Below are 13,651 nucleotides of genomic sequence, written 5' to 3' on the forward strand. Positions count from 1 at the left end.
GCCAAGGAAAATTTGGTTTTCAGCTGAAACCACAATTAGTAAGAGCTGGATAATATTACGTCATCATCAATGATTCAACAATGACAAAAAAAAGGGAGAGTATGCACACAGGAGCAGGCTGGAAAGCATCACTTCATGCTACAGGTTATTTAAAGATAGGGAGAGGTACTAACTGATGGCACCTGGGAACGTGACCTTATTTGGAAATACAGTCAGTGCAGATGCAGTTGGTTCAATGAGGATATACTGCATAGGGTGGACTCCTAATCCAGGATGACCGCCGTGTATGTAGGATTACATCCCTATGAAAACACAGAGACATACGGATAATGTCCTGTGAAGATGGAGGCAGAGATTAGTGTAATGGATCTACAAGCCAAGCAACACCAAGAATCACGGGTCTTCCCCAGCAGCTGGAAAGAGGTGTGGAACAGATGGCGAGGGCTCTGAGAGCCTGAGCCCTCAGAAGTAACCACCCTCCCAACACCTTGATTTCACATTACAAGTCTCCTAAAAGGGAAAAAAAAAATTTTGTTTTTCTATCCTCTCTCTCAACACTTCTGACATAGATATGTGGGTTTTTCCATACCAAGGAAATCTCCAGTTCTTGGCAGATACCACCTGGGTATCCTACAACTCAGTTACTACACTATCAACAGTGGTTAGTGCAGGTCACACGTTGTAAGGGCTTAGTCCCACAAGACCGCCCCTACACTTCAAGCACCAATCTCAAACCCTAGACTGTCATCTGTATTTCTGGGCAAACATTCATACAGCAAAGTTTCCCACAAGCTCTTCTTCAGTTCAGTAATTTACTAAAATGGCTCACAAAACTCAGGGAAACATCTTACCTACATTTGCCAAATTTTTATGAAGGACAGTACTTAGATACCAGTATGTGGTATAAGGCTGTGTGGGATTTCCACACCTTGAAATTTCCATACCCTTAAAGTGTGCACCAATCTGGAAGACCTCTAAACCCCTCAGTCAGGGTATCTTTATGGAGGCTTCATTACTAGATGGACTGAATTACGGCCATTAGTGGTCAACTCAACCTCCAGCCTCTCTCCCCTCCCCAGAGATGGAAGAGGCTGAAAGTTCCAAAAGCAATCAAAGGTGGGCTCCCATGATAACCAGGCCCCATCCTTAGGGGCTTTCCAAGAGTTATTCATTAACCCTCAGGTGTGACCCAAGAGGGTGTATTATGAATAACAAAAGATGCTCTTTACTTTTATCACTCTGGAACCAGAGACTAAAAAGCCAAATATTATAACCAAAGATGCTTCTCTGGCTCTTATCACTTAGAAGATGACAAGTTTTAGGAGCTCTAAGAGCTAAAGATGAAGACCTATATATATAAATATATTTCTTATTACATACTCCAGAACTGTGAGAGAATAAAATTCTGTTGTTTTAAGCCACCCAGTTTGCATATTCTGTTACAATAACCCTAGGGATGAATATACCTGATATGAAGAAAAATTTTCAAGTTTAAATCTTAAAATGCAAGGTGTTCTATAACTGTTAAAACTTGAACACAATTGAAAAGTCCTCCAGTAAGTAAATGGACAAACTAACTGTGGTATATCAATTCAAAGGAAGATTAGTTAGTGATGAGAAGAAATGAGCTATCAAGCCCTGAAGAGACATGGAAGACTCATAAAGGCATATTGCTAAGAAGCCAATCTGGCTATGTACTGGATGATTGCAACTATGTGACATTCTGGAAAAGGCAAAGCTATGGAGACAGGGAGAAGATCAGTGGTAGCCAGGGGTTCAGGGAGATGGGGGAAGGACAGGGAGGTGGGGTCAAGAGTGCTCTCAGGGTAGTGAAACTACTTTTCATGACACAGTAATGGTAGAAACATGTCATTATACATTTGTTGAAACCCAGAGAACATACAACCCAAGAGTAAATCCTCATGTAAACCATGGATTTTAATTAATATTATGTGCCAATATTGGTTCATCAATTATAACAAATGCAACATACCAATGCAAGATATATCAATAACCTCAGATATGCAGATGACACCACCCTTATGGAAGAAAGGGAAGAGGAACTAAAAAGCCTCTTGATGAAGTGAAAGTGGAGAGTGAAAAAGTTGGCTTAAAGCTCAACATTCAGAAAACAAAGATCATGGCATCCGGTCCCATCACTTCATGGGAAATAGATGGGGAAACAGTGTCAGACTTTATTTGGGGGGGCTCCAAAATCACTGCAGATGGTGATTGCAGCCATGAAATTAAAAGACACTTACTCCTTGGAAGAAAAGTTATGACCAACCTAGATAGCATATTCAAAAGCGGAGACATTATTTTGCCAACAAAGGTCCATCTAGTCAAGCCTATGGTTTTTCCAGTGGTCATGTATGGATGTGAGAGTTGGACTGTGAAGAAGGCTGAGCACCAAAGAATTGATGCTTTTGAACTGTGGTGTTGGAGAAGACTCTTAAAAGTCCCTTGGACTGCAAGGCAATCCAACCAGTCCATTCTGAAGGAGATCAGCCCTGGGATTTCTTTGAAGGGAATGATGCTGAAGCTGAAACTCCAGTACTTTGGCCACCTCATGTGAAGAGTTGACTCATTGGAAAAGACTCTGATGCTGGGAGGGATCGGGGGCAGGAGGAGAAGGGGACAACAGAGGATGAGATGGCTGGATGGCATCACTGACTCGATGGACGTGAGTCTGAGTGAACTCCAGGAGTTGGTGATGGACAGGGAGGCCTGGCGTGCTGCGATTCATGGGGTCGCAAACAGTCAGACACAACTGAGCGACTGAACTGAACTGATAATAGAAATATAAGTTTCTTTTGGTGATCTATTTTATGACAGAAATATAAAATTGTTGTTGATTCATACATATCGATTTCGGCTTTTAGTATGCCTTGTAATTCTTTGTTAAAAGTTGAACATAAGGCATCAGGTAAAAAGAGCTGAGATAAACAGGTTCCTAAAGTGGTGGTGAGGTGTGGAGGCGGGAGGAGAAATGTCCCATAGTCCTGTGTCTCAATCTCTTAATCCTCTGCCTTTTATAAAGACTGTGACATTTATAAGTGCTTCTTTCCTGCGGCTCAGACAGTGAAAAAAAAATTTGCCTGCAATGCAGAAGACCGGGGTTTGATCCCTGGAGGAGTAAATGGCAAGCCACTCCTGTATTCTTGCCTGGAAAATTCCACAGACTGAAGAGTCTAGCTGGTTACCGTTCATGGGGTCACCAAGAGTCGGACACAACTGAGGGACTAACACTTTCACTGTCCCCACCTCCACCCCCATAGGACAGGCTGGCCAGAGGGTGCTGCAGTTTGTATTTCTCTTCACCCATGGGGAAGGTTAGAGGAGGCTGGAATTGGGTATCTCCCTTCCCCCAGATCAGTTAGGCTCTGACAAAACCCACAGGCTAGGCTAGCAAAACAGGTTCTTTTGAGGGCAGGTTTAAGAAAAACAGAATGTTCTGGACATTTTCAAAATAGCTGCTTTTCCTCTCCCTCTGCCAGTATCAAAAGAGAATTTTTCTAAGCCTTCACTGTAAGAAGCTGGTAGGGCTCCTATTGGTAAATCTCACAAAACTATGAAGACCCACCTAAGACTGGGACGCCCCTGGAGTTTTTCACTTTCTACTTGTTTATGCTGATTCTGCAGTCCATGGGGTCGCAAAGAGTCGGACACGACTGAGCGACTCTACAACCACCACCTAATTAAACATCCTCTAGGCACAGTTTTACTTATTTCTTTACCATCAACTGAATATAGTCATTATTATCCCTGCTGCATCATGACTGTATTAAATATACTTTTATGTTCATCAGTTTTTCCACACTTTCTAATTTTTTAATAATTTCTATATATATTTCTATTATAATTATTTGGCTGTTTTTACTGAAACTTTTAACACATTTAAAGTTTTTATTCTTTTAAGCCTTAATGACATTAATATTATATGTAATATAATCTGCAAATCACATCAAAATAATTACAAACCCAATAAATAGGCTACAGACCATTGAACAGTGTAATAGGCAAGACTCTACTTATATTATAACTTAGCCAACTGCTGACATCATAAACTTATGGTCAGTAGAGTTGAAGAGCTTTTACTCTGATACCCAAAAATTCTACTTAGGAACTTTAAAGGAAGATGTTTTTTGGGGTATCAAATGCTTTTAGGGAACTTTTAGGGAAGATCTGTTTGTATACCAAAGAGATGGTGAGAGTAGAAGCACTGGTGATTTTTACTTTTTCCTTAACCCTGTTTCTATTTCCCACAAATTATTATTACATTGTATTGCTTTTATAATTAAAAAAAAACCTCTCAAGGTTATTATAAAAGATACAAACTTTTAGAAAGGAGAGCCAATGGACTCTGGAGAGAAAAGTTTCAGTAAAATGGAAATCATAAGGGTATGGTCTAAAGTCATTTCTTTATTAAGCATGGAAATGAGTCAACCATAAACCCCATTTTCAAGGGGATTTCCATGAAGGAGGTGCACATTAGTGACTGCCTGTGTCTTTCAAATTCACCTCATATAATTTCTGTAAAGTCTTTCACCATTGCTGTCTCTCTGACTTATCTAAGTATCTTCTATCAGAAAACAAAGATCATAATGGGCTAGAAGGGACAGAGGTGGCAGGGAGTCTGTGATGAACAGACTGAGCATCATTTGCTTCACTGAAGAGCAGAGTACACTCCAGATATGTGAGCAAGTGAGCATGAAAGGCAGTGAGATGAGCATATTTCGTGTAACAGGTGAGAGACTATCTGAGGAATCCCTAAAGAGGTGGGGTCATACTTGGTGACAGTGGGTGATACAGTGTGACAGCTGTGATGGGACCAAACACAAAGAACCCTGAACACAAGGCTCAGAAGTCTGCAGTCACCACTCTAAGAAACAAGGATCCCCTTGAAGAATTTTTAAACCGGGGTATCACACATGGAAAGTGATGTCAAAGGAAGATGAGCTTCATGATGGTGCATTAGCTTCAACAGACAAAGACAAGTCTACCAGACATAAGAACTAGGGGACTACTAAGGATGGAAAGTAAAGGGAAATGAGCATTCTTCAGAAGATAACGACATTTTGTTAAAAGAGAAAATAACTGAATATTTCTCCTTTTCTTCAACTGATTTAGTCAAAACACTTTTCCTGGGTACCTTCCACATTCCAAATACTAAGCTCTAAGGATACAAGAAAGGAAAACAGATACATTCTTACCTGTATATATCTTACAGCATATTCTCTTTTTCTTTCCAGAAAGTTTGTTTTTCTTTGAATTCTTATTTTTTGTAAATACCCTCCAAATACTTTAAGTGTGTTTAAATGTAGTAGAACTTTATTTACTTATAATATAAACTGTTTTAGAATGCTCTGCCCTTTCTGCTTCCAAAGTATACCTTTGCGATAGTACCTGTCACATAATAATCACTGATTTGCTTATCTCCTTTTCCACTACATGATTCTAACCTTCACGCTGGCTGAGGCCAGATCTTACTGGATACTTTCTCCCCACTCAAGAAATTTCAAGAGAGTGCAGTGAGTTAGTGAATCCTATTTAGTTGTTAAGCTGTGACCCCATGGACTGTAGCCCACCAGGCTTCTCTGTCCATGGGACTTTCCAGGCAAGAATATTGGAGTGGGTTGCCATTAAATGCATACATTTCATTGGGAACTATGAATAAAACACAAAATTTTCTTCTTTAGTTTCCTAGATGTAGCCAACAGGTGGTTTCAAATTTCAGTCAATTAGGAGTGCTCCTCAACCTTTTCCACCAATTAAATACAGCAAATGGGAGGATGAATGTTCCCAGCATCCCAAGGAGCTTTAGGTTGCAACTGGCCATATGTGTAAAATAGATTTTAAGTCACACTGATTCAGGCACTATTCTACAAACTAGAGAAATAACCAAGGCTCCTGCCTTTGCAGAGCTTAAATTGATAGAGGTAAGATGAACAGCAATCAAATAAACAGGAAAAGTTCATTACCATTTTAGCATAATAAAATTTTGTTTTATTTTTTTATAAATGAAACTTTTAAAATTTATTTTTTATATCTTTTAAAAAATTTATTTGGCTGCATTTGGGTGTTAGTTGCAGCACTCGGGATCGCGGCTCACAGACTCTCCAGTGGTGGCACGCGGGCTCGGCGGCGGGGGCGCAGGCTGAGTTGCTCTGCAGCACGTGAGATCTTAGTTCCCAGACCAGAGACCCTCCTAACCACTGAACCACTAGGGGGGGCCTTCTATAGCTTTTCTTTTAAGGTTAATACTTTGGGTCTTATATTAACGTTCTCTTCTGACATGTTATAAAGACATTATATTTTAAATTTTTGATTTTTCAATGTTAAGTCTAAAGAATTCAGTTTTTGTGTTTGAATTAAGAATTCATTTTTTCTTCTCCAATATGGCTAACCATATGGCTGATATGGCTGACTACCAACTAGTTCATTCCTCCCCCAATGACCTATTATACCAACTCCAATACAGAGTTCCTATAAATATCTGTTCTTGAACTTTGTTATTTTTCATTCATCTATTTCTGTACTAATTACTTTAGCTTTATATCGACTAAATGAATCCTCCTGCTTCATTTTTCTTATTAGTAATCTTGACATTTTATCTTTCCATATAAATTTTAGGATCAGCTTGTCAAGTTCTACAGGATCAACTTGAATTTTGTTTGAAATGACACTGAGTTAACTGATATATTGAAAATATTTGACATTCCCAAGCTTTTCTGTCTACTCATGTATTTGAGATAGTTTTAGGCTCTTTAGTAAAGTTTTATAACTTTCTCCATGAAGTTGTTACATATCTTTTATTAGACAAGTGATGTAATTTTGTTGCTCTTGTGACTAGAGTATTTTTTAAATCACACTATCTAAACATTTTTGCTAAAGTATAGAAGCATGATTTTTTTTTGTTAAATTATCTTATACCCAGCATCAGTGCTAGAAGTGTACATAACAGATTTTTCTTAAATCTTCTGTATCAACAATCATCAATAAACAATGAAGGTTTTGCTTCTTTTCATTCCTTATATTATTTACCCTTTTCTTATTTTACTGGCTAGGACTTCTAGCATAACGTTGGAAGCAGTGACAGAAACCAGCATCATGTTTCTAAGTTCCAAGTAAATGGCTTCTAACACATTTCCATTAAGGATGAGGCTTATAATGGAGTTTTTAATGGATATCCTTTATTTGCCTAAGTTGTTCTTTTCAATTTGTAGGCTGTTAAGAGGTAGTATGAGGGGTGGTGGTGTTAGTCACAAATAAGGGCTATCTTCAATCAATTTTTGCTCGGGCTATTAAGATAGCTATGTATAACAGAAACTGTCCTCCGTTTACCTAACATCTGCTCTATGAGCCTAAACTCATTCTGACTAGACCTGCATACTTACAGAATGTGTCAAAACTACATTCACATATATACTCTAGAAGAAATAATCCAATTATCTGTGGCCTTTGGTTCATAAAGAAATACTAATAATGTAACACAAATTTTGAATGGATAATCACATTTGCTTGATTTAAGCCCATTAATATTTCAAGATAAGGAAAGATGGTTATAAACAAAACCCAAAATACAACTTTTATCTCAAATATACACATATATAAACTATATAAATACATATACATATTCTGAGATCATATGTCTGAGGACTTCTAAAATAATGGGATAAAAAACACAGAATACAGTATCAATACAATTTGATTTTGAATTGCAGACAAACATCATTATAAGTGCCATATCACAAGCATCAACAAAGGAAAGGGAATACTGCATAGCCTGACTTTTAACTTATCTTTAATCACCACCATTTAAGGAATACACTTTAATTAAAGCCCAATGCCATATAAATTACATTCTATAAATAAATAGAGCTGTGCATTTGAATTTTAAAGTTCTATATTTCATGAGATTTTAGTTTTTGGTGAACAAATAAATCAACCAAACACAAGTTTCCTAACTTCTTAATTCTACTGTCAAACTCTAAAACTATGTTCTTAGTAGGAACATAGTCGTATTAAAGAAAGCTTGCTTTTTAAAACGGAAAACTTATTTTAAAATAATTTGATGATTAAAATTTTTATATGAAAGGATTTTAAGTTTTTTAAATGAAATTTAATAGGCCAAGTGCCAAAGTGAAAAACAAAGCAAACAGAAAACACTACAAGCATTATCACTGAGGAAGCATCAATCAATTTACCAAGCCTGAGACTGTGCTCAACTTTTCAGAAACACATCTACCGGATTAAATCTGTATATGACTTTTTCCAGAACAAACTACGCTTACAAGATGAAAAAGTAACACAAACGGAATTCTACCTGAGTAAATACCCCTCATCCCTGATGATTTTCGATTCTGCTTTACTGATGTGGGAGCAAACAACCTTGTTTGAATAGGAAATTCTTAACAGAAGCTTTCACAGGTGTTAACAGAGTCACTTCATGGTACTTGTACCAGAAACCCTATACAATCTGATTTAATATTTTTAATGAAACTGAATTAGCTTTTCAACGCATTGTGTTCTTTCTACTTCTATTTAAAAGCTGTTATTAATGGAGCTTATAAAATGCTGAGGCTCAGAGCAGAGATAAACAGTGACACTCTAAGGAAAACTCAAAGCCCAGAGGTTAACCAAGTTCAAATCATCTGTGAATGACGATTTGCAGGCCAAGCCCCTCATCTCATAAACAAAGCCAAACTGTGATCAGTGAAAGAAAAACACATAGCTATCTGCAGTGAGTTCCACCTATAATTAACTAGAACACTATCATTTTACAGCTAAAGGTATATATACTAAAATATCAACAACTAATGAAACTGAGAAAGGGGAAAAATCAGATTTTATTAGAAAAACCCTCTTTTAGAATTAGAGAGAAAAGCAATTCTCATTTATTAAGGAATGCTGAAAACTGCTACTTCTACCTCAAAAAATGGCTTAAAGATACTTCTTTGAATTAAGAACTTCTCACTTCACATTCCCTGGAGAAGGAATGGCAATGCACTCCAGTATTCTTGCCTGGAGAATTCCATGGACAGAGGAGCCTGGTGGGCTACCATACACGGGGTCACAAAGAGTCAGGCACGACTGAGTGACTAACAGACACCTCACATTTGAAAAAACTTAGCAGCAAAATCACAGGAGCACAGTCTCTCTGGGTAACATGCTGTACAGGAATATGACCAACCCGAGACCAAATAAAATGGCAACACCGAGCTGTGTGTCTTTAAGCACATCATTTAACTCAGCTATCCTGAGTATCAGGCTGTGCCTCTGTCAAATGGGATAGTGATATCTGTCTCATAGGATTGTTGTGATGAGACAAAGCTTGTATAAATATTTATCCAGGTAACACACTGGATTTTTTTTTAATTATGAGAAGCACATCCTTCCTTCCATCCTACACATACATTTGAAATCAGGCTTCATTTCTTAAATGATATTAGATGCTCCTCATTCATCTCCTTCCCACAACTAAAAAAAAGACTGTGATTCAAGTAAAGATTATATCTAATTATCAAAGGTATGTTTTAAAATGAAGGAACATGAAAACAGTCAGCCTAAACATATTAATTTCCTTTTTTTCTCTGCCTTTCAGGCACTCTACTGTGGTAAGTACAGTTAACCTTTGGTGTCCAAAATGATCTTCTCCTTAATATAACATTTAATACTCCTTACTATAACATTTAACAACTGTCTCTTCGTTTTTCTAATGAAAATTATCTCAGGGCCCCACTCAGTTGCAAAAGATACTGAACTAATAAGGCACTAATGGGGACAATCCCAAAGTCATGGAGCTGATGTATAAATTTAACAGATTCCTTTAGTATGCTACTGCTAAGAGAGTCACTAACTGAGGACATTTTTGTGTCTACTGTTAAACCTAAAGAGACAATAGCATAAAGTAAGACTACTCCAGACAAACTTGTATATGTGATCACGATTCTCATTATTTCCAAATAGGATGTACACAAATGATCTTTTGCTTTAGAAGGAGAAAAAAAGTCCTGTGTTACCTTTTTTTGTTAAAAGAAAGAAAGAGGGGCTTCTCCAGGAATCCAGCTTGCAATGCAAGGGACACCGGTTCCATCCCTGGTCCGGGAAGGGTTCCCATGCCACGGAGCAACTAAGCCCATGAGCCACATCGCTGAGCCCAGGCATCGCAGCTACTGAAGCCCTCGTGCCAAGCGCTTGTGCACCCCGATGAGAAGCTCCTGCAAGGAAAAGCAGCCCCCGCTCGCCAAAACTAGAGAAAGCCCATGTACAGCAATGGAGACCCACCACAGCCAATAAATAAATAAACAAGTCTTTAAAAAAAAGAAAGAAAAAGAGAGGGAGGGTGGAGGAGAGAGGGAAGAAAAAGAAAGTGAGCACGCCTGGTACCCAGATCTAGCTTTCAAATGCCATTTTCCAATAAAAGAAAACTGGCCCCCTGAGAAACAGATGATGATTCCAGGCCTGAGGCGGGAAGCATCAGGATGAGCGTGAAGCATCTTACAGTGACAAAAAGGAAGAGTGACTAAACAAAAAACAGATGAGAAAAACAACCACAAAACACCATAATGGGAGTATGTCAAAGGGACACAAGATCTGACTGAAAGAACTCCCAATCTGAAACAAGGTTAGCAGCAAAGTAATACTGCATTGTAACATATATAAAATAAACATCCATGAGTCTACACTGATACAAATAAATAACTGCATAACTCAATAAATGAGGCCACTGCCGCTAAGTCACTCCAGTCGTGTCTGACTCTATGTGACCCCACAGACGGCAGCCCACCAGGCTCCCCCGTCCCTGGGATTCTGCAAGCAAGAACACTGGAGTGGGTTGCCATTTCCTTCTCCAATGCATGCAAGTGAAAAGTGAAAGTGAAGTTGCCCAGTCGTGTCCGACTCTTCGCGACCCCATGGACTGCAGCCCACCAGGCTCCTCCGTCCATGGGATTCTCCAGGCAAGAGTACTGGAGTAGGGTAGAAAAGACAGATCTCTCATGCAAAAGAAATAAAAAGTGTTCCACTCTATCTGGGCTCCTTAAACAGGGACTGTGCATAGTTACTTCATTCAAAGAGTACACTGTAAGGGTAAGAAGCGGGGAAGAAAGAGTATTTTATAGTGACAGAACCTACCTGAACCAAGAGATTAAGGTCAACATTGACAGTGACAAACTATACTGATAGTACATACCACCTTTGATATGATGTGATGAAAATGGTTCTTCATCTCTGCGGTCTAACACATAGCCCCAGTCTAATTAAGGGTAAAACATCAAACATTCTACAAAGTATCTGACCATGCATGCGTGCTAAATCACTTCAGTCACGTTCAGCTCTGTGCAACCCCATGGACTGTAGCCCACCAGGCTCCTCTGTCCATGGAATTCTCCAGGCAAGAATGCTGGAGTGAGTTGCCATGCCCTCCTCCAGGGGATCTTCCTGATCATGTCTCTTACATGTCCTGCATTGGCAGGCAGGTTCTTTACCACTAGTGCCAGAAAGAAAGAAAAGAAAGTAAGTCTCATCAAAAAGAAAGTCTGAAATCACAGCCAAGAAGTGCCTAAAGAGACACGGCTACCAAATGCACTGTGATATAGACCATGGAACACAAACAAGGACATCAGATAAAAACTCAGAGGATATCTGAATACAGCATTGACTTTTTTTAATAATAATGTATCAACATTGGTTCATTAATTTTAACAAATATACCATACTAATGTATTCTAAGATATTAATAACAGGGGAAACTGGATGTCAAATATATGGGAACTCTGTAGTATCTTTGCAATTTTTCTGTATATCTAAACCTGTTCTAAAATTAAAACTTTATTCAAAATAAGAAATTAAAATGTTTAACATATAGTTTAACATTCAGTTCAGTTCAGTTACTCAGTCATGTCCAACTCTTTTGCGACCCCATGGACTGCAGCACGCCAGGCCTCCCTGTCCATCACCAACTCCCGGAGTTCACTCAAGCTCATGTCCATTGAGTCAGTGATGCCATCCAACCATCTCATCCTCTGTTGTCCCCTTCTCCTCCTGGCCTGACCCCTACTTTTCCCAATGTAAACCACTGCTACGTACATACAACATCCTGAGGAAATAAAGGGGGTCTGCACGCAGACAAGCTGACAATGGAGGCCTTCTTTCAGCTTCCTACAATGTACTGCATTTCACATGTGTGCCCAGGAATTTAACCAAATTTAATGTAACCATAAGGAATTTAAACAAACTAACTCTCACAAGAACACACAAATGGTTTAACATATTTTAGGCAAGAAATAGCAGGTAGACTGTAACATTAATAATGTGAGTATAGGCTAGAAATAAAAGCAGTATTTCTCTCATTCCTAATATGAGTTCTTTATCAGTCACATGAGGTTTAAAATGATAGTTTTTAACTAATAAAAGCTGATCAGAAGTAGGCCAAAAACTTCAAAATTATCAAGAGGCCCAGAGGCCCTTAATGCATTCTTTTAATGTACTGAATAAACCAAAGTTAGATACATATATCAAATGTGTATTTTAAATAGTAATAAATTAATGAAAGGTAATAGTAGATTTATATGCACTATCATTAATGATGAGCCCTGCCCTAAATGTATGTTATGCTTCAAGATAACAGTTAATGATATTATGAAGCCTTTTAAATCAGTACAACATATATTCAGATTCTAAATATAAACCTTTATCATTTGTAGTGATGTTTAAAGTGCTATACCCTATTTAGTATTTTGTGACATTTCACAAAAGATAATGGCTAATATGCAGACACCTTTACAGATGTTTCTATCCAGTCTTTTTACATTTGTTGTAAAAAGGAAAAGGAGTACGTCAAGGCTGTATACTGTCACCCTGCTTATTTAACTTATACGCACAGTACATCATGAGAAACACTGGGCTGGAGGAAGTACAAGCTGGAATCAAGATTGCCGGGAGAAACAGCAATAAGCTCAGAGATGCAAATGACACCACCCTTATGGCAGAAAGGGAAGAAGAACTAAAGAGCCTCTTGATGAAAGTGAAAGAGGAGAGTGAAAAGTTGGCTTAAAACTCAACATTCAGAAAACGAAGATCATGGCATCCGGTCCCATCACTTCATGGCAGATAGATGGGGAAACAGTGGATACAGTGGCTGACTTTTTATTTTTCTGGGCTCCAAAATGACTGCAAATGGTGGCTGCAGCCATGAAATTAAAAGACGCTTACTCCTTGGAAGGAAAGTTATGACCAACCTAGACAGCATATTCAAAAGCAGAGACATTACTTTGCTAGCAAAGGTTCGTCTACTCAAGGCTATGGTTTTTCCAGTAGTCATGTATGGATGTGAGAGTTGGACTGTGAAGAAAGCTGAACACTGAAGAATTGATGCTTTTGAACTGTGGTGTTGGAGAAGACTCTTGAGAGTCCCTTGGACTGCAGGGAGATCCAACCAGTCCATCCTAAAGATCAGTCCTGGGTGTTCTTTGGAAGGACTGATGTTGAAGTTGAAACTCCAATACTTTGGCCACCTCATGCGAAGAGCTGACTCACTGGAAAAGACCCTGATGCTGGGAAAGACTGAGGACAGGAGAAGGGGACAACAGAGGATGAGATGGTTGGATGGCATCATCGACTCGATGGACATGGGTTTGGGTAACTCTGG

General features: G+C 38.6%; 1 protein-coding gene across 5 annotated transcripts in view; it reads right to left on the minus strand.

The window, feature by feature from the left end:
* MTMR2 (myotubularin related protein 2) overlaps window positions 1-13,651 on the minus strand; it is a 111,132-nt gene that overhangs the window by 53,542 nt on the left and 43,939 nt on the right. The window lies entirely within an intron of this gene.

The sequence above is a fragment of the Capra hircus genome, chromosome 15 (genome assembly GCF_001704415.2).
Source record: "Capra hircus breed San Clemente chromosome 15, ASM170441v1, whole genome shotgun sequence".
Taxonomy (NCBI): Eukaryota; Metazoa; Chordata; class Mammalia; order Artiodactyla; family Bovidae; genus Capra; species Capra hircus.